The sequence below is a fragment of the Procambarus clarkii genome, chromosome 67 (genome assembly GCF_040958095.1).
Source record: "Procambarus clarkii isolate CNS0578487 chromosome 67, FALCON_Pclarkii_2.0, whole genome shotgun sequence".
Lineage (NCBI taxonomy): Eukaryota > Metazoa > Arthropoda > Malacostraca > Decapoda > Cambaridae > Procambarus > Procambarus clarkii.
In genome coordinates this window covers 11,683,309-11,704,748 of record NC_091216.1, presented here as the reverse complement: position 1 = coordinate 11,704,748, position 21,440 = coordinate 11,683,309, and the positions used below count along the sequence as shown (strand labels likewise).

Sequence of the window (21,440 nt, the reverse complement as noted above, 5' to 3'; positions counted from 1 at the left end):
TTGCGTATAAACACGCAAATTTGTCCATACTTATACTCGCATTTCGGTGAGGTGATATGGTACAACAGTAAAGGGTGAGGTAAACAAACTTGTGACAAACACAAAACAAAACACGAAATTATGGGTATTAATTGGATATGGGAACATAAGAATGGAAGTAGGTGCAGAGGGCCTATTGGCCCATACTTCCTCTTGATGCTTCTATATTGGTTCGGAGTCTTGAAGTGGGTAGAATATAGTTGTGCATTAATTGGCTGTTGATTCCTGGTGTTGACTTTTTGATGTGTAGTGCCTCACAGATGTCGAGTCTCCTGCTATCGCTGTATCTATCGATGATTTCTGTGTTGTTTGTTAACATTTCTCTGGTGATGGTCTGGTTGAAAGATGAGTTTATATGTCCCTTTATGGAGCCCTGTTGTTTATGCATTGTTAATCGCCTGGAAAGAGACGTTGCTGTCTTGCCTATATACTGAGTTCTTTTGGGCTTACAGTCCCCAAGTGGGCATTTGAAGGCATAGACGACGTTGATTTCCTTCAAGGCGTTCTGCTTTGTGTCTGGAGAGTTTTTTCATGAGTAGGTTGGTCGTTTATTTTGGTTTTATAGTAAATCGTCAATTGCATTTTCTGATTTTTGTCTGTAGTCGATAATGTTCCTATCAACATTCTTTCAGGACATAATGTTCCTATCAACATATCTTTCAGGACCCTTTTCTCCGTTTTATGAGCTGTCGAAAAGACGTTCCTGTAAAATAGTCTAATAGGGGGGTGCATGTGTTGTGTTAGTTGACTCTTCAGAGGTTGCATGGCGTTTTATCTTTCTTTTTATGATGTCTTCGACAAAACCATTAGAGAAGCCGTTGTTGACTAGGTCCTGCCTTACTCTACAGAGTTCTTCATCGACTTGCTTCCATCCTGAGCTGTGGCTAAGAGCACAGTCGACGTAAGCATTGACAACACTCCTCTTGTATCTGTCTGGGCAGTCACAATTGGCATTGTGACACATTCCTATGTTTGTTTCCTTAGTGTAGACTGCAGTGTGGAAGCCTCCGCTCCTTTCCGTGACTGTTACATCTAGAAAGGGCAGCTTCCCATCCTGCTCCATCTCGTAAGTGAAACTCAACACAGAATTCCGCTCGAATGCCTCCTTCAGCTCCTGCAGATACCTGACATCAGGTACCTGTGTAAAAATGTTGTTAACATACCTGCAGTATATGGCAGGTTTCAAGTCCATGTCAACTACGACCTTCTGCTCGATGGTACCCATGTAGAAGTTCGCAAACAGGACACCTAGGGGAGAACCCATGGTGACACCATCTACTTGCTTATACATATGCCCATCTGGGCTCAAGAAGGGTGCCTCTTTAGTACAAGCTTGGAGTAGTTTCCTTAGTATGTTTTCTGGTATGTCAAGAAGAGTACAAGCCGGATCCCAATACACTCTGTCCGCTATCATCCCGATTGTTTCATCCACAGGTACGTTGGTAAACAGTGATTCTACATCGAACGAGACTCTTATCCTTGTGGCCCGTGTTCCCCGCAGTCAGTCAACAAATTCCTTTGGAGACTTCAGGCTGAAAGCACAAGGTACATAAGGAGTCAGCAAGCCGTTGAGTCGCTTAGCCAGTCTGTACGTGGGTGTGGGTATCTGGCTGATGATTAGCCGAAGTGGGTTTCCAGACTTGTGGGTCTTGACATTTCCATACACATACCCAGGTTTGAATTCCCCAATAACCTTTGGCAGGTGGAGTCTGGATTTCTTGGCGTTCACAGTTTCGATCAATCTGTTTACCTTTGTTTTCATTTCAGCTGTAGTGTCCTTCGTTACCCTTTGGAATTTAGTTTGGTCAGAGAGTATGAGGTTCATTTTCGCCAGATATTCGTCCTTTTTTAAGAATAACGTATATTGCCGACTTGTCACCTCTCCTGACGACTATCTCCTTGTTCTCGCGAAGGCTCTTAGCTGCCGCTTTGAGCTTGGGGGACAGTATATGGTGCTTCTGTAGTTGCCTCGAATCTTTTCTCCTTCTGCAATAAGTTTTGCTTGTAAAGTGTCTTTAGTGGTAACCTTCTTATGCGTCTCGAGGTCGAATATGTCGTCCAATAGGATCTCCAACTCCACTTTTCGGGACATCTCACTTGGTCTGGACATAACGTGACAGTTTATACCCAGATTTAGGAGAGTGATTTGGTCCTCAGTGAGGACCAAATCTGTACACTGGGTATACACTGGGTATAAATCAGTGTACAGTACACTATTTTTTTTCTTTTTCTTTTTTAGATATATACAAGAGTGGTTACATTCTTGTACAGCCACTAGTACGCGTAGCGTTTCGGGCAAGTCCCTGAAATACTATCCCCGCCGCTAAGAATCGTTTTTACAACCAAGTACTCATTTTACTGTTGAGTTAAACAGAGGCTACAGTTAAGGATTTGCGCCCAGTAAATCCTCCCCGGCAAGGATACGAACCCATGACAAAGCGCTTGCGGAACGCCAGGCGAGTGTCTTACCATTACACCACGGAGACTGCGTGCTGTATTTGTGAGTATTTTGAGTATAAATATAAACTGCATACTGCACTATGTGCTTGTATGTGTGCATATTTTTGGTATAAACCGGTGTATAGTGTACCGGTATATGGGCTAATTATATTCTTGAGCTTGCATATGTGTGTATATTTTGGATATTAACTGGTGTATATTGCATATGCGCTTATACATGTGAGCCTTTTGGATATATACATATGCATGATGAACAAGGAATTTGTGAAGACTACACACGCACACACAGCCTCCTAGTAAGTTCTAAATTCCGTTCAGTTCCGTGTTTACATTAATCACCTTGTATAGCTACAATTTCTCACTCAGTCAAGAGGGAAGATATACTGCTCGTTAGACATATTTTCTATAAATAAATTAAAAAACTAAAATTAGAATAATTAGAATAATTATCAAAACATTACTTATATGTCTGGCTATTGAGAGCCACGAGGCTTCACCACATAGAGAATATTGTCTTACTGGAAACACATGAGAATGTATGTAGAATTGTGAAGGACTTTTAATTTTCTAGCACAGTGCAAAGAGCGGAAGAAAATTTAACAATATTTTACCTGGTGCGAAGTTGAAGAGATAAATGGCCACACATATCAGGCAATCAATAGTGAAGCTCCTGACTCAATGTGATCAGCTGCTTCTACACACTGTCATTGGTGTCCCTGACATGATCACACACCTCAACACTGTCAGTGGTGTCCCTGACATGATCACACACCTCTACACTGTCAGTGGTGTCCCTGACATGATCACACACCTCTACACTGTCAGTGGTGTCCCTGACATGATCACACATCTCTACACTGTCATTGGTGTCCCTGACATGATCACACAACTCTACACTGTCAGTGGTGTCCCTGACATGATCACACACCTCTACACTGTCAGTGGTGTCCCTGACATGATCACAAACCTCTACACTGTCAGTGGTGTCCCTGACGTGATCACGCGCCTCTACACTGTTAGTGGTGTCCCTGACATGATCACGCACCTCAACACACTGTTAGTGGTGTCCCTGATATGATCACACAATTCTACACTGTTAGTGGTGTCCCTGACATGATCACACACCTCAACACACTGTTAGTGGTGTCCCCTGACATGATCAAACACCTCTACTCTGTTAGTGGTGTCCCCTGACATGATCACACACCTCTACACTGTTAGTGGTGTTCTTGACATGATCAGAAAATTCTACACACTGTTAGTGGTGTCCCTGACATGATTACACACCTCAACACACTGTTAGTGGTGTCCCTGACATGATCACACAACTCTACACACTGTTAGTGGTGTCCCTGACATGATCACACTCCTCTACACTGCTAGTGGTGTCCCCTGACATGATCACACACCTCTACACTGTTAGTGGTGTCCCTGACATGATGACACAACTCCACACACTGTTAGTGGTGTCCCTGACATGATCACACAACTCTACACACTGTTAGTGGTGTCCCTGACATGATCACACTCCTCTACACTGCTAGTGGTGTCCCCTGACATGATCACACACCTCTACAATGTTAGTGGTGTCCCTGACATGATGACACAACTCCACACACTGTTAGTGGTGTCCCTGGCATGATGACACAACTCTACACACTGTTAGTGGTGTCCCCTGACATGATCACACACCTCTACACTGTTAGTGGTGTCTCTGACATGATGACACAACTCTACACACTGTTAGTGGTGTCCCCTGACATGATCACACACCTCTACACTGTTAGTGGTGGTCCTGACATGATCACACAACTCTATACTGTTAGTGGTGTCCCTGACATGATCACACAACTCTTCACTGTTAGTGGTGTCCCCTGACATGATCACACACCTCTACACTGTTAGTGGTGTCCCCTGACTTGATCACGCCCATCTACACACTGTTATTGGTGTCCCTGACATGATCACACACATCTACACACTTTTAGTGGTGTCCCCTGACATGATCACACACCTCTACACTGTTAGTGGTGTCCCCTGACCTGATCACACACCTCTACACTGTTAGTGGTGTCCCTGACATGATGACACAACTCTACACACTGTTAGTGGTGTCCCCTGACATGATCACACACCTCTACGCTGTTACTGGTGTCCCCTGACATGATGACACACCTCTACACTGTTAGCGGTGTCCCTGACATGATCACACACCTCTACACTGTTAGTGGTGTCCCTGAAATAATCACACACGTTTACACTGTTAGTGGTGTCCCTGACATGATCACACCCATCTACACACTGCTATTGGTGTCACTGACATGATCACACACCTCTACACACTTTTAGTGGTGTCCCCTGACATGATCACACACCTCTAAACACTGTTGTTGGTGTCCCTGATATGATCACACACCTCTACACTATTAGTGGTGTCCCTAACATGATCACACACCTATACACTGTTAGTGGTGTCCCTGATATGATCACACACCTCTACACTGTTAGTGGTGTCCCTGACATGATCACACACCTCTACACTGTCATTGGTGTCCCTGACATGATCACACACCTCAACACACTGTTAGTAGTGTCCCTAACATGATCACACACCTCTACACTGTTAGTGGTGTCCCTGACATGATCACACACCTCAACACACTGTTAGTGGTGTCCCTGACATGATTACACACCTCTACACTGTTAGTGGTGTCCCTGACATGATCACAAACCTCAACACACTGCTAGTGGTGTCCCCTGACATGATCGCACACCTCTACACACTTTTAGTGGTGTCCCCTGACATGAATACACACCTCTACTCACTTTTATTGGTGTCTCTGTCATGATCACACACCTCTACACACTGTTAGTGGTGTCCCTGACATGATCACACACCTCAACACACTGTAGTGGTGTCCCCTAACATGATCACACACCTCTACTCTGTTAGTGGTGTCCCTTGACATGATCACACACCTCTACACTGTTAGTGGTGTTACTGACTTGATCGCACAATTCTACACACTGTTAGTGGTGTCCCTGACATGATCACACACCTCAACACATTGTTAGTGGTGTCCCTGACATGATCACACAACTCTACACACTGTTAGTGGTGTCCCTGACATGATCACACTCCTCTACACTGCTAGTGGTGTCCCCTGACATGATCACACACCTCAACACACTGTTAGTGGTGTCCCTGACATGATGACACAACTCTACACACTGTTAGTGGTGTCCCTGACATGATCACACTCCTCAACACACTGTTAGTGGTGTACCTGACATGATCACACACCTCTACACTGTTAGTGGTGTCCCTGACATGATGACACAACTCTACACACTGTTAGTGGTGTCCCCTGACATGATCACACACCTCTACAATGTTAGTGGTGTCCCTGACATGATGACACAACACTACACACTGTTAGTGGTGTCCCCTGACATGATCACACAACTCTACACTGTTAGTGGTGTCCCTGACATGATCACACAACTCTACACTGTTAGTGGTGTCCCTGACATGGTCACACACCTCAACACACTGCTAGTGGTTACCTGGTTGACAACCTGGTTGATGGGGTTCTGAGAGTTCTTCTACTCCCCAAGCCAAGCCCGAGGCCAGGCTTGACTTGTGAGAGTTTGGTTCACTAGGCTGTTGCTTGGAGCGGCCCGCAGGCCCACATACCCACCACAGCCCGGTTGGTCCGGCTTGGAGGAATAAATCTAGTTTCCTATTGAAGATATCCACGGTTGTTCCGGCAATATTTCTTATGCTTGCTGGGAGGGTGTTGAACAACCGCGGACCTCTGATGTTTATACAGTGTTCTCTGATTGTGCCTATGGCACCTCTGCTCTTCACGGGTTCTATTCTGCATTTTCTTCCATATCGTTCACTCCAGTATGTTGTTATTTTACTGTGTAGATTTGGTACTTGGCCCTCCAGTATCTTCCAGGTGTGCCCTGACATGATAACACAACTCTACACACTGTTAGTGGTGTCCCCTGACATGATCACACACCAATACACTGTTAGTGGTGTCCCTTGGAATGATCACACACCTCTACACTGTTTGTGGTGTCCCTGACATGATGACACACCTCTACGCTGTTACTGGTGTCCCCTGACACGATTACACACCTCTACACTGTTAATGGTGTCCCTGACATGATCACACACCTCTACACTGCAATGGTGTCCCCTGACATGATTACAAACCTCTATTCTGTTAGTGGTGTCCCTGAAATGTTCACACACGTCTGTACTGTTAGTGGTGTCCCCCTGACATGATCACTCACCTCTTCACTGTTATTGGTGTCCCCTGACATGATCACACCCATCTACACACTGTTATTGGTGTCTCTGTCATGATCACTCACCTCTTCACTGTTAGTGGTGTCCCTGACATGATCACACACCTCTACACTGTTATTGGTGTCCCTGACATGATCACACTCCTCTACACTGTTAGTGGTGTCCCTGACATGATCACACGCCTCTACACTGTTAGTGGTGTCCCTGACATGATCACGCACCTCAACACACTGTTAGTGGTGTCCCTGATATGATCACACAATTCTACACTGTTAGTGGTGTCCCTGACATGATCACACGCCTCTACACTGTTAGTGGTGTCCCTGACATGATCACGCACCTCAACACACTGTTAGTGGTGTCCCTGATATGATCACACAATTCTACACTGTTAGTGGTGTCCCTGACATGATCACACACCTCAACACACTGTTAGTGGTGTCCCCTGACATGATCAAACACCTCTACTCTGTTAGTGGTGTCCCCTGACATGATCACACACCTCTACACTGTTAGTGGTGTTCTTGACATGATCAGAAAATTCTACACACTGTTAGTGGTGTCCCTGACATGATTACACACCTCAACACACTGTTAGTGGTGTCCCTGACATGATCACACAACTCTACACACTGTTAGTGGTGTCCCTGACATGATCACACTCCTCTACACTGCTAGTGGTGTCCCCCTGACATGATCACACACCTCTACACTGTTAGTGGTGTCCCTGACATGATGACACAACTCTACACACTGTTAGTGGTGTCCCTGACATGATCACACACCTCTACACTGCAATGGTGTCCCCTGACATGATTACAAACCTCTACACTGTTAGTGGTGTCCCTGAAATGTTCACTCACGTCTATACTGTTAGTGGTGTCCCCCTGACATGATCACTCACCTCTTCACTGTTATTGGTGTCCCCTGACATGATCACACCCATCTACACACTGTCATTGGTGTCCCTGACATGATCACACAACTCTACACTGTCAGTGGTGTCCCTGACATGATCACACACCTCTACACTGTCAGTGGTGTCCCTGACATGATCACAAACCTCTACACTGTCAGTGGTGTCCCTGACATGATCACACGCCTCTACACTGTTAGTGGTGTCCCTGACATGATCACGCACCTCAACACACTGTTAGTGGTGTCCCTGATATGATCACATAATTCTACACTGTTAGTGGTGTCCCTGACATGATCACACGCCTCTACACTGTTAGTGGTGTCCCTGACATGATCACGCACCTCAACACACTGTTAGTGGTGTCCCTGATATGATCACACAATTCTACACTGTTAGTGGTGTCCCTGACATGATCACACACCTCAACACACTGTTAGTGGTGTCCCCTGACATGATCAAACACCTCTACTCTGTTAGTGGTGTCCCCTGACATGATCACACACCTCTACACTGTTAGTGGTGTTCTTGACATGATCAGAAAATTCTACACACTGTTAGTGGTGTCCCTGACATGATTACACACCTCAACACACTGTTAGTGGTGTCCCTGACATGATCACACAACTCTACACACTGTTAGTGGTGTCCCTGACATGATCACACTCCTCTACACTGCTAGTGGTGTCCCCTGACATGATCACACACCTCTACACTGTTAGTGGTGTCCCTGACATGATGACACAACTCTACACACTGTTAGTGGTGTCCCTGACATGATCACACAACTCTATACACTGTTAGTGGTGTCCCTGACATGATCACACTCCTCTACACTGCTAGTGGTGTCCCCTGACATGATCACACACCTCTACAATGTTAGTGGTGTCCCTGGCATGATGACACAACTCTACACACTGTTAGTGGTGTCCCCTGACATGATCACACACCTCTACACTGTTAGTGGTGTCTCTGACATGATGACACAACTCTACACGCTTTTAGTGGTGTCCCCTGACATGATCACACACCTCTACACTGTTAGTGGTGGTCCTGACATGATCACACAACTCCATACTGTTAGTGGTGTCCCTGACATGATCACACAACTCTTCACTGTTAGTGGTGTCCCCTGACATGATCACACAACTCTACACTGTTAGTGGTGTCCCCTGACATGATCACGCCCATCTACACACTGTTATTGGTGTCCCTGACATGATCACACACATCTACACACTTTTAGTGGTGTCCCCTGACATGATCACACACCTCTACACTGTTAGTGGTGTCCCCTGACCTGATCACACACCTCTACACTGTTAGTGGTGTCCCTGACATGATGACACAACTCTACACACTGTTAGTGGTGTCCCCTGACATGATCACACACCTCTACGCTGTTACTGGTGTCCCCTGACATGATGACACACCTCTACACTGTTAGCGGTGTCCCTGACATGATCACACACCTCTACACTGTTAGTGGTGTCCCTGAAATAATCACACACGCTTACACTGTTAGTGGTGTCCCTGACATGATCACACCCATCTACACACTGCTATTGGTGTCACTGACATGATCACACACCTCTACACACTTTTAGTGGTGTCCCCTGACATGATCACACACCTCTAAACACTGTTGTTGGTGTCCCTGATATGATCACACACCTCTACACTATTAGTGGTGTCCCTAACATGATCACACACCTATACACTGTTAGTGGTGTCCCTGATATGATCACACACCTCTACACTGTTAGTGGTGTCCCTGACATGATCACACACCTCTACACTGTCATTGGTGTCCCTGACATGATCACACACCTCAACACACTGTTAGTAGTGTCCCTAACATGATCACACACCTCTACACTGTTAGTGGTGTCCCTGACATGATCACACACCTCAACACACTGTTAGTGGTGTCCCTGACATGATTACACACCTCTACACTGTTAGTGGTGTCCCTGACATGATCACAAACCTCAACACACTGCTAGTGGTGTCCCCTGACATGATCGCACACCTCTACACACTTTTAGTGGTGTCCCCTGACATGAATACACACCTCTACACACTTTTATTGGTGTCTCTGTCATGATCACACACCTCTACACACTGTTAGTGGTGTCCCTGACATGATCACACACCTCAACACATTGTAGTGGTGTCCCCTAACATGATCACACACCTCTACTCTGTTAGTGGTGTCCCTTGACATGATCACACACCTCTACACTGTTAGTGGTGTTACTGACTTGATCGCACAATTCTACACACTGTTAGTGGTGTCCCTGACATGATCACACACCTCAACACATTGTTAGTGGTGTCCCTGACATGATCACACAACTCTACACACTGTTAGTGGTGTCCCTGACATGATCACACTCCTCTACACTGCTAGTGGTGTCCCCTGACATGATCACACACCTCAACACACTGTTAGTGGTGTCCCTGACATGATGACACAACTCTACACACTGTTAGTGGTGTCCCTGACATGATCACACTCCTCAACACACTGTTAGTGGTGTACCTGACATGATCACACACCTCTACACTGTTAGTGGTGTCCCTGACATGATGACACAACTCTACACACTGTTAGTGGTGTCCCCTGACATGATCACACACCTCTACAATGTTAGTGGTGTCCCTGACATGATGACACAACTCTACACACTGTTAGTGGTGTCCCCTGACATGATCACACACCTCTACACTGTTAGTGGTGTCCCCTGACATGATCACACAACTCTACACTGTTAGTGGTGTCCCTGACATGATCACACAACTCTACACTGTTAGTGGTGTCCCTGACATGGTCACACACCTCAACACACTGCTAGTGGTTACCTGGTTGACAACCTGGTTGATAGGGTTCTGAGAGTTCTTCTACTCCCCAAGCCAAGCCCGAGGCCAGGCTTGACTTGTGAGAGTTTGGTTCACTAGGCTGTTGCTTGGAGCGGCCCGCAGGCCCACATACCCACCACAGCCCGGTTGGTCCGGCTTGGAGGAATAAATCTAGTTTCCTATTGAAGATATCCACGGTTGTTCCGGCAATATTTCTTATGCTTGCTGGGAGGGTGTTGAACAACCGCGGACCTCTGATGTTTATACAGTGTTCTCTGATTGTGCCTATGGCACCTCTGCTCTTCACTGGTTCTATTCTGCATTTTCTTCCATATCGTTCACTCCAGTATGTTGTTATTTTACTGTGTAGATTTGGTACTTGGCCCTCCAGTATCTTCCAGGTGTGCCCTGACATGATAACACAACTCTACACACTGTTAGTGGTGTCCCCTGACATGATCACACACCAATACACTGTTAGTGGTGTCCCTTGGAATGATCACACACCTCTACACTGTTTGTGGTGTCCCTGACATGATGACACACCTCTACGCTGTTACTGGTGTCCCCTGACACGATTACACACCTCTACACTGTTAATGGTGTCCCTGACATGATCACACACCTCTACACTGCAATGGTGTCCCCTGACATGATTACAAACCTCTATTCTGTTAGTGGTGTCCCTGAAATGTTCACACACGTCTATACTGTTAGTGGTGTCCCCCTGACATGATCACTCACCTCTTCACTGTTATTGGTGTCCCCTGACATGATCACACCCATCTACACACTGTTATTGGTGTCCCTGTCATGATCACTCACCTCTTCACTGTTAGTGGTGTCCCTGACATGATCACACACCTCTACACTGTTATTGGTGTCCCTGACATGATCACACTCCTCTACACTGTTAGTGGTGTCCCTGACATGATCACACGCCTCTACACTGTTAGTGGTGTCCCTGACATGATCACGCACCTCAACACACTGTTAGTGGTGTCCCTGATATGATCACACAATTCTACACTGTTAGTGGTGTCCCTGACATGATCACACGCCTCTACACTGTTAGTGGTGTCCCTGACATGATCACGCACCTCAACACACTGTTAGTGGTGTCCCTGATATGATCACACAATTCTACACTGTTAGTGGTGTCCCTGACATGATCACACACCTCAACACACTGTTAGTGGTGTCCCCTGACATGATCAAACACCTCTACTCTGTTAGTGGTGTCCCCTGACATGATCACACACCTCTACACTGTTAGTGGTGTTCTTGACATGATCAGAAAATTCTACACACTGTTAGTGGTGTCCCTGACATGATTACACACCTCAACACACTGTTAGTGGTGTCCCTGACATGATCACACAACTCTACACACTGTTAGTGGTGTCCCTGACATGATCACACTCCTCTACACTGCTAGTGGTGTCCCCCTGACATGATCACACACCTCTACACTGTTAGTGGTGTCCCTGACATGATGACACAACTCTACACACTGTTAGTGGTGTCCCTGACATGATCACACACCTCTACACTGCAATGGTGTCCCCTGACATGATTACAAACCTCTACACTGTTAGTGGTGTCCCTGAAATGTTCACTCACGTCTATACTGTTAGTGGTGTCCCCCTGACATGATCACTCACCTCTTCACTGTTATTGGTGTCCCCTGACATGATCACACCCATCTACACACTGTCATTGGTGTCCCTGACATGATCACACAACTCTACACTGTCAGTGGTGTCCCTGACATGATCACACACCTCTACACTGTCAGTGGTGTCCCTGACATGATCACAAACCTCTACACTGTCAGTGGTGTCCCTGACATGATCACACGCCTCTACACTGTTAGTGGTGTCCCTGACATGATCACGCACCTCAACACACTGTTAGTGGTGTCCCTGATATGATCACACAATTCTACACTGTTAGTGGTGTCCCTGACATGATCACACGCCTCTACACTGTTAGTGGTGTCCCTGACATGATCACGCACCTCAACACACTGTTAGTGGTGTCCCTGATATGATCACACAATTCTACACTGTTAGTGGTGTCCCTGACATGATCACACACCTCAACACACTGTTAGTGGTGTCCCCTGACATGATCAAACACCTCTACTCTGTTAGTGGTGTCCCCTGACATGATCACACACCTCTACACTGTTAGTGGTGTTCTTAACATGATCAGAAAATTCTACACACTGTTAGTGGTGTCCCTGACATGATTACACACCTCAACACACTGTTAGTGGTGTCCCTGACATGATCACACAACTCTACACACTGTTAGTGGTGTCCCTGACATGATCACACTGCTCTACACTGCTAGTGGTGTCCCCTGACATGATCACACACCTCTACACTGTTAGTGGTGTCCCTGACATGATGACACAACTCTACACACTGTTAGTGGTGTCCCTGACATGATCACACAATTCTATACACTGTTAGTGGTGTCCCTGACATGATCACACTCCTCTACACTGCTAGTGGTGTCCCCTGACATGATCACACACCTCTACAATGTTAGTGGTGTCCCTGGCATGATGACACAACTCTACACACTGTTAGTGGTGTCCCCTGACATGATCACACACCTCTACACTGTTAGTGGTGTCTCTGACATGATGACACAACTCTACACACTGTTAGTGGTGTCCCCTGACATGATCACACACCTCTACACTGTTAGTGGTGGTCCTGACATGATCACACAACTCCATACTGTTAGTGGTGTCCCTGACATGATCACACTCCTCTACACTGCTAGTGGTGTCCCCCTGACATGATCACACACCTCTACACTGTTAGTGGTGTCCCTGACATGATGACACAACTCTACACACTGTTAGTGGTGTCCCTGACATGATCACACACCTCTACACTGCAATGGTGTCCCCTGACATGATTACAAACCTCTACACTGTTAGTGGTGTCCCTGAAATGTTCACTCACGTCTATACTGTTAGTGGTGTCCCCCTGACATGATCACTCACCTCTTCACTGTTATTGGTGTCCCCTGACATGATCACACCCATCTACACACTGTCATTGGTGTCCCTGACATGATCACACAACTCTACACTGTCAGTGGTGTCCCTGACATGATCACACACCTCTACACTGTCAGTGGTGTCCCTGACATGATCACAAACCTCTACACTGTCAGTGGTGTCCCTGACATGATCACACGCCTCTACACTGTTAGTGGTGTCCCTGACATGATCACGCACCTCAACACACTGTTAGTGGTGTCCCTGATATGATCACACAATTCTACACTGTTAGTGGTGTCCCTGACATGATCACACGCCTCTACACTGTTAGTGGTGTCCCTGACATGATCACGCACCTCAACACACTGTTAGTGGTGTCCCTGATATGATCACACAATTCTACACTGTTAGTGGTGTCCCTGACATGATCACACACCTCAACACACTGTTAGTGGTGTCCCCTGACATGATGAAACACCTCTACTCTGTTAGTGGTGTCCCCTGACATGATCACACACCTCTACACTGTTAGTGGTGTTCTTGACATGATCAGAAAATTCTACACACTGTTAGTGGTGTCCCTGACATGATTACACACCTCAACACACTGTTAGTGGTGTCCCTGACATGATCACACAACTCTACACACTGTTAGTGGTGTCCCTGACATGATCACACTCCTCTACACTGCTAGTGGTGTCCCCTGACATGATCACACACCTCTACACTGTTAGTGGTGTCCCTGACATGATGACACAACTCTACACACTGTTAGTGGTGTCCCTGACATGATCACACAATTCTATACACTGTTAGTGGTGTCCCTGACATGATCACACTCCTCTACACTGCTAGTGGTGTCCCCTGACATGATCACACACCTCTACAATGTTAGTGGTGTCCCTGGCATGATGACACAACTCTACACACTGTTAGTGGTGTCCCCTGACATGATCACACACCTCTACACTGTTAGTGGTGTCTCTGACATGATGACACAACTCTACACACTGTTAGTGGTGTCCCCTGACATGATCACACACCTCTACACTGTTAGTGGTGGTCCTGACATGATCACACAACTCCATACTGTTAGTGGTGTCCCTGACTTGATCACACAACTCTTCACTGTTAGTGGTGTCCCCTGACATGATCACACAACTCTACACTGTTAGTGGTGTCCCCTGACATGATCACGCCCATCTACACACTGTTATTGGTGTCCCTGACATGATCACACACATCTACACACTTTTAGTGGTGTCCCCTGACATGATCACACACCTCTACACTGTTAGTGGTGTCCCCTGACCTGATCACACACCTCTACACTGTTAGTGGTGTCCATGACATGATGACACAACTCTACACACTGTTAGTGGTGTCCCCTGACATGATCACACACCTCTACGCTGTTACTGGTGTCCCCTGACATGATGACACACCTCTACACTGTTAGCGGTGTCCCTGACATGATCACACACCTCTACACTGTTAGTGGTGTCCCTGAAATAATCACACACGTTTACACTGTTAGTGGTGTCCCTGACATGATCACACCCATCTACACACTGCTATTGGTGTCACTGACATGATCACACACCTCTACACACGTTTAGTGGTGTCCCCTGACATGATCACACACCTCTAAACACTGTTGTTGGTGTCCCTGATATGATCACACACCTCTACACTGTTAATGGTGTCCCTAACATGATCACACACCTATACACTGTTAGTGGTGTCCCTGATATGATCACACACCTCTACACGGTTAGTGGTGTCCCTGACATGATCACACACCTCTACACTGTCATTGGTGTCCCTGACATGATCACACACCTCAACACACTGTTAGTGGTGTCCCTGACATGATCACACACCTCAACACACTGTTAGTGGTGTCCCTGACATGATTACACACCTCTACACTGTTAGTGGTGTCCCTGACATGATCACAAACCTCAACACACTGCTAGTGGTGTCCCCTGACATGATCGCACACCTCTACACACTTTTAGTGGTGTCCCCTGACATGAATACACACCTCTACACACTTTTATTGGTGTCTCTGTCATGATCACACACCTCTACACACTGTTAGTGGTGTCCCTGACATGATCACACACCTCAACACACTGTAGTGGTGTCCCTTGACATGATCACACACCTCTACTCTGTTAGTGGTGTCCCCTGACATGATCACACACCTCTACACTGTTAGTGGTGTTACTGACTTGATCGCACAATTCTACACACTGTTAGTGGTGTCCCTGACATGATCACACAACTCAACACACTGTTAGTGGTGTCCCTGACATGATCACACATCTCTACACACTGTTACTGGTGTCCCTGACATGATCACACTCCTCTACACTGCTAGTGGTGTCCCCTGACATGATCACACACCTCAACACACTGTTAGTGGTGTCCCTGACATGATGACACAACTCTACACACTGTTAGTGGTGTCCCTGACATGATCACACTCCTCAACACACTGTTAGTGGTGTACCTGACATGATCACACACCTCTACACTGTTAGTGGTGTCCCTGACATGATGACACAACTCTACACACTGTTAGTGGTGTCCCCTGACATGATCACACACCTCTACAATGTTAGTGGTGTCCCTGACATGATGACACAACTCTACACACTGTTAGTGGTGTCCCCTGACATGATCACACACCTCTACACTGTTAGTGGTGTCCCCTGACATGATCACACAACTCTACACTGTTAGTGGTGTCCCTGACATGATCACACAACTCTACACTGTTAGTGGTGTCCCTGACATGGTCACACACCTCAACACACTGCTAGTGGTTACCTGGTTGACAACCTGGTTGATGGGGTTCTGAGAGTTCTTCTACTCCCCAAGCCAAGCCCGAGGCCAGGCTTGACTTGTGAGAGTTTGGTTCACTAGGCTGTTGCTTGGAGCGGCCCGCAGGCCCACATACCCACCACAGCCCGGTTGGTCCGGCTTGGAGGAATAAATCTAGTTTCCTATTGAAGATATCCACGGTTGTTCCGGCAATATTTCTTATGCTTGCTGGGAGGGTGTTGAACAACCGCGGACCTCTGATGTTTATACAGTGTTCTCTGATTGTGCCTATGGCACCTCTGCTCGTCACTGGTTCTATTCTGCATTTTCTTCCATATCGTTCACTCCAGTATGTTGTTATTTTACTGTGTAGATTTGGTACTTGGCCCTCCAGTATCTTCCAGGTGTGCCCTGACATGATAACACAACTCTACACACTGTTAGTGGTGTCCCCTGACATGATCACACACCAATACACTGTTAGTGGTGTCCCTTGGAATGATCACACACCTCTACACTGTTTGTGGTGTCCCTGACATGATGACACACTTCTACGCTGTTACTGGTGTCCCCTGACACGATTACACACCTCTACACTGTTAATGGTGTCCCTGACATGATCACACACCTCTACACTGCAATGGTGTCCCCTGACATGATTACAAACCTCTATTCTGTTAGTGGTGTCCCTGAAATGTTCACACACGTCTATACTGTTAGTGGTGTCCCCCTGACATGATCACTCACCTCTTCACTGTTATTGGTGTCCCCTGACATGATCACACCCATCTACACACTGTTATTGGTGTCCCTATCATGATCACTCACCTCTTCACTGTTAGTGGTGTCCCTGACATGATCACACACCTCTACACTGTTATTGGTGTCCCTGACATGATCACACTCCTCTACACTGTTAGTGGTGTCCCTGACATGATCACACGCCTCTACACTGTTAGTGGTGTCCCTGACATGATCACGCACCTCAACACACTGTTAGTGGTGTCCCTGATATGATCACACAATTCTACACTGTTAGTGGTGTCCCTGACATGATCACACGCCTCTACACTGTTAGTGGTGTCCCTGACATGATCACGCACCTCAACACACTGTTAGTGGTGTCCCTGATATGATCACACAATTCTACACTGTTAGTGGTGTCCCTGACATGATCACACACCTCAACACACTGTTAGTGGTGTCCCCTGACATGATCAAACACCTCTACTCTGTTAGTGGTGTCCCCTGACATGATCACACACCTCTACACTGTTAGTGGTGTTCTTGACATGATCAGAAAATTCTACACACTGTTAGTGGTGTCCCTGACATGATTACACACCTCAACACACTGTTAGTGGTGTCCCTGACATGATCACACAACTCTACACACTGTTAGTGGTGTCCCTGACATGATCACACTCCTCTACACTGCTAGTGGTGTCCCTGACATGATCACACTCCTCTACACTGCTAGTGGTGTCCCCCTGACATGATCACACACCTCTACACTGTTAGTGGTGTCCCTGACATGATGACACAACTCTACACACTGTTAGTGGTGTCCCTGACATGATCACACACCTCTACACTGCAATGGTGTCCCCTGACATGATTACAAACCTCTACACTGTTAGTGGTGTCCCTGAAATGTTCACTCACGTCTATACTGTTAGTGGTGTCCCCCTGACATGATCACTCACCTCTTCACTGTTATTGGTGTCCCCTGACATGATCACACCCATCTACACACTGTCATTGGTGTCCCTGACATGATCACACAACTCTACACTGTCAGTGGTGTCCCTGACATGATCACACACCTCTTCACTGTCAGTGGTGTCCCTGACATGATCACAAACCTCTACACTGTCAGTGGTGTCCCCTGACATGATCACGCCCATCTACACACTGTTATTGGTGTCCCTGACATGATCACACACATCTACACACTTTTAGTGGTGTCCCCTGACATGATCACACACCTCTACACTGTTAGTGGTGTCCCCTGACCTGATCACACACCTCTACACTGTTAATGGTGTCCCTGACATGATGACACAACTCTACACACTGTTAGTGGTGTCCCCTGACATGATCACACACCTCTACGCTGTTACTGGTGTCCCCTGACATGATGACACACCTCTACACTGTTAGCGGTGTCCCTGACATGATCACACACCTCTACACTGTTAGTGGTGTCCCTGAAATAATCACACACGTTTACACTGTTAGTGGTGTCCCTGACATGATCACACCCATCTACACACTGCTATTGGTGTCACTGACATGATCACACACCTCTACACACTTTTAGTGGTGTCCCCTGACATGATCACACACCTCTAAACACTGTTGTTGGTGTCCCTGATATGATCACACACCTCTACACTGTTAGTGGTGTCCCTAACATGATCACACACCTATACACTGTTAGTGGTGTCCCTGATATGATCACACACCTCTACACTGTTAGTGGTGTCCCTGACATGATCACACACCTCTACACTGTCAATGGTGTCCCTGACATGATCACACACCTCAACACACTGTTAGTGGTGTCCCTGACATGATCACACACCTCAACACACTGTTAGTGGTGTCCCTGACATGATTACACACCTCTACACTGTTAGTGGTGTCCCTGACATGATCACAAACCTCAACACACTGGTAGTGGTGTCCCCTGACATGATCGCACACCTCTACACACTTTTAGTGGTGTCCCCTGACATGAATACACACCTCTACACACTTTTATTGGTGTCTCTGTCATGATCACACACCTCTACACACTGTTAGTGGTGTCCCTGACATGATCACACACCTCAACACACTGTAGTGGTGTCCCTTGACATGATCACGCACCTCTACTCTGTTAGTGGTGTCCCCTGACATGATCACACACCTCTACACTGTTAGTGGTGTTACTGACTTGATCGCACAATTCTACACACTGTTAGTGGTGTCCCTGACATGATCACACACCTCAACACACTGTTAGTGGTGTCCCTGACATGATCACACAACTCTACACACTGTTAGTGGTGTCCCTGACATGATCACACTCCTCTACACTGCTAGTGGTGTCCCCTGACATGATCACACACCTCAACACACTGTTAGTGGTGTCCCTGACATGATGACACAACTCTACACACTGTTAGTGGTGTCCCCTGACATGATCACACACCTCTACAATGTTAGTGGTGTCCCTGACATGATGACACAACTCTACACACTGTTAGTGGTGTCCCCTGACATGATCACACACCTCTACACTGTTAGTGGTGTCCCCTGACATGATCACACAACTCTACACTGTTAGTGGTGTCCCTGACATGATCACACAACTCTACACTGTTAGTGGTGTCCCTGACATGGTCACACACCTCAACACACTGCTAGTGGTTACCTGGTTGACAACCTGGTTGATGGGGTTCTGGGAGTTATTCTACTCCCCAAGCCAAGCCCGAGGCCAGGCTTGACTTGTGAGAGTTTGGTTCACTAGGCTGTTGCTTGGAGCGGCCCGCAGGGCCACATACCCACCACAGCCCGGTTGGTCCGGCACTCCTTGGAGGAATAAATCTAGTTTCCTATTGAAGATATCCACGGTTGTTCCGGCAATATTTCTTATGCTTGCTGGGAGGGTGTTGAACAACCGCGGACCTCTGATGTTTATACAGTGTTCTCTGATTGTGCCTATGGCACCTCTGCTCTTCACTGGTTCTATTCTGCATTTTCTTCCATATCGTTCACTCCAGTATGTTGTTATTTTACTGTGTAGATTTGGTACTTGGCCCTCCAGTATCTTCCAGGTGTGCCCTGACATGATAACACAACTCTACACACTGTTAGTGGTGTCCCCTGACATGATCACACACCAATACACTGTTAGTGGTGTCCCTTGGAATGATTACACACCTCTACACTGTTAATGGTGTCCCTGACATGATCACACACCTCTACACTGCAATGGTGTCCCCTGACATGATTACAAACCTCTACACTGTTAGTGGTGTCCCTGAAATGTTCACACACGTCTATACTGTTAGTGGTGTCCCCCTGACATGATCACTCACCTCTTCACTGTTATTGGTGTCCCCTGACATGATCACACCCATCTACACACTGTTATTGGTGTCCCTGTCATGATCACTCACCTCTTCACTGTTAGTGGTGTCCCTGACATGATCACACACCTCTACACTGTTATTGGTGTCCCTGACATGATCACACTCCTCTACACTGTTAGTGGTGTCCCTGACATGATCACACTCCTCTACACACACTGCTACTGCTGCCTCTGAGACACTATAGAAACCTTAATACTGGTAAACTTAATCTTTTCGCGGTCATATATGGGGATTGTGTCACATCAAGTGAGACAGCCAACCCGTGTGTCAGTAACTGATATCTTAACCTAAATATTACCGGGTACAATAGTGTTGACCCGGTAATATTTAACACGAATGACTGACCTGTGCCTTCGATCTGCTCAGGTTCATTATACTCGATTCTTGTACTAAAACTACCTGCTCTAAGATCAGTTGATGAAACGTATTTGTTATTTGTGGAATTTAAATAAAAGTATCGTATTTACCTTCATTGGGAGACGGGGGAAGAGTGTTATGGAGTGAATATTAGTGAAAGTAACTGGAGGAAGCGTGAGAGAGATCTTACTGATCCCCCCACTGTGTAATGTGGCACTGTCAGCTGTTTGAAGAGTGGGTACGCCTGTACCTGAGCCAGCGACTGACTGATAGCACAGCTCGTCTCAAGTGGCTCCTCCTACAGTAATATCGATCACAATGTTATCGTGGTACAGTACACAAACGCTCTGTCACCCTTCTCAATATATGGATGTTTTTAACCCTACTCTTGCTAATGAAAACATTTCATGTATGTTATGCATATATTTAAATTTCTCTCGTAATATGAAACTCTCTTTTAGTTGTGTATTTCTGTCAATGTAG

At 46.6% G+C, this 21,440-nt stretch overlaps 1 protein-coding gene across 4 annotated transcripts in view; it reads right to left on the bottom strand.

Annotated features, from left to right (window-relative positions):
* The window catches only part of LOC123767559 (uncharacterized), a 456,074-nt gene extending 434,852 nt beyond the window's left edge, over positions 1–21,222 (bottom strand). For 3 of the 4 annotated variants that reach the window (XM_045757294.2, XM_045757300.2, XM_045757299.2), the window contains exon 1: positions 21,068–21,221. The gene's annotated coding sequence lies outside the window, so the exon portion shown is untranslated. Of the gene's footprint in view, positions 1–21,067 lie in introns of all 4 variants that reach the window. The other variant, XM_045757296.2, reaches the window with a different exon arrangement.
* Positions 21,223–21,440: the final 218 nt, after the last annotated feature.